Source organism: Schistocerca americana, unplaced genomic scaffold (genome assembly GCF_021461395.2).
Source record: "Schistocerca americana isolate TAMUIC-IGC-003095 unplaced genomic scaffold, iqSchAmer2.1 HiC_scaffold_77, whole genome shotgun sequence".
Taxonomy (NCBI): Eukaryota; Metazoa; Arthropoda; class Insecta; order Orthoptera; family Acrididae; genus Schistocerca; species Schistocerca americana.
The window spans coordinates 715001-717500 of NW_025726533.1; positions in this window are offsets into that span (position 1 = coordinate 715001).

The window sequence follows — 2500 nt, forward strand, 5'->3', positions numbered from 1 at the left end:
TATCGTACCGTAACCTAACCTATATCGTACCGTAACCTAACCTATATCGTACCGTAACCTAACCTATATCGTACCGTAACCTAACCTATATCGTACCGTAACCTAACCTATATCGTACCGTAACCTAACCTATGTCGTACCGTAACCTAACCTATGTCGTACCGTAACCTAACCTATGTCGTACCGTAACCTAACCTATATCGTACCGTAACCTAACCTATGTCGTACCGTAACCTAACCTATGTCGTACCGTAACCTAACCTATGTCGTACCGTAACCTAACCTATGTCGTACCGTAACCTAACCTATGTCGTACCGTAACCTAACCTATGTCGTACCGTAACCTAACCTATGTCGTACCGTAACCTAACCTATGTCGTACCGTAACCTAACCTATGTCGTACCGTAACCTAACCTATGTCGTACCGTAACCTAACCTATGTCGTACCGTAACCTAACCTATGTCGTACCGTAACCTAACCTATGTCGTACCGTAACCTAACCTATGTCGTACCGTAACCTAACCTATGTCGTACCGTAACCTAACCTATGTCGTACCGTAACCTAACCTATGTCGTACCGTAACCTAACCTATGTCGTACCGTAACCTAACCTATGTCGTACCGTAACCTAACCTATGTCGTACCGTAACCTAACCTATGTCGTACCTTAACCTAACCTATGTCGTACCTTAACCTAACCTATGTCGTACCTTAACCTAACCTATGTCGTACCTTAACCTAACCTATGTCGTACCTTAACCTAACCTGTATTGCGCCTTAACCTAACCTGTATTGCGCCTTAACCTAACCTGTATTGCGCCTTAACCTAACCTGTATTGCGCCTTAACCTAACCTGTATTGCGCCTTAACCTAACCTGTATTGCGCCTTAACCTAACCTGTATTGCGCCTTAACCTAACCTGTATTGCGCCTTAACCTAACCTGTATTGCGCCTTAACCTAACCTGTATTGCGCCTTAACCTAACCTGTATTGCGCCTTAACCTAACCTGTATTGCGCCTTAACCTAACCTGTATTGCGCCTTAACCTAACCTGTATTGCGCCTTAACCTAACCTGTATTGCGCCTTAACCTAACCTGTATTGCGCCTTAACCTAACCTGTATTGCGCCTTAACCTAACCTGTATTGCGCCTTAACCTAACCTGTATTGCGCCTTAACCTAACCTGTATTGCGCCTTAACCTAACCTGTATTGCGCCTTAACCTAACCTGTATTGCGCCTTAACCTAACCTGTATGGCGCCTTAACCTAACCTGTATGGCGCCTTAACGTAACCTCTATTGCGCCTTAACGTAACCTATATTGCGCCTTAACGTAACCTATATTGCGCCTTAACGTAACCTATATTGCGCCTTAACCTAACCTATATTGCGCCTTAACCTAACCTATATTGCGCCTTAACCTAACCTATATTGCGCCTTAACCTAACGTATATTGCGCCTTAACCTAACCTATATTGCGCCTTAACGTAACCTATATTGCGCCTTAACCTAACCTATATTGCGCCTTAACCTAACCTATATTGCGCCTTAACCTAACCTATATTGCGCCTTAACGTAACCTATATTGCGCCTTAACGTAACCTATATTGCGCCTTAACGTAACCTATATTGCGCCTTAACCTAACCTATATTGCGCCTTAACCTAACCTATATTGCGCCTTAACCTAACCTATATTGCGCCTTAACCTAACCTATATTGCGCCTTAACGTAACCTATATTGCGCCTTAACGTAACCTATATTGCGCCTTAACGTAACCTATATTGCGCCTTAACGTAACCTATATTGCGCCTTAACGTAACCTATATTGCGCCTTAACGTAACCTATATTGCGCCTTAACGTAACCTATATTGCGCCTTAACGTAACCTACATTGCGCCTTAACCTAACCTATATTGCGCCTTAATGTAACCTATATTGCGCCTTAATGTAACCTATATTGCGCCTTAATGTAACCTATATTGCGCCTTAATGTAACCTACGTTGCGCCTTAACGTAACCTACGTTGCGCCTTAACGTAACCTACGTTGCGCCTTAACGTAACCTACGTTGCGCCTTAACGTAACCTACGTTGCGCCTTAACGTAACCTACGTTGCGCCGTAACGTAACCTACGTTGCGCCGTAACGCAACCCACGTTGCGCCGTAACGTAACCCACGTTGCGCCGTAACGTAACACACGTTGGGCCTTAACCCAACACACGTTGGGCCTTAACCCAACACACGTTGGGCCTTAACCCAACACACGTTGGGCCTTAACCCAACACACGTTGGGCCTTAACCCAACACACGTTGGGCCTTAACCCAACACACGTTGGGCCTTAACCCAACACACGTTGGGCCTTAACCCAACACACGTTGGGCCTTAACCCAACACACGTTGGGCCTTAACCCAACACACGTTGGGCCTTAACCTGCTCTGTAATTGTCATACGACGCGTTAAATTAGTGTAGTGTTGCCTAACTGCAACCCCCGCAAT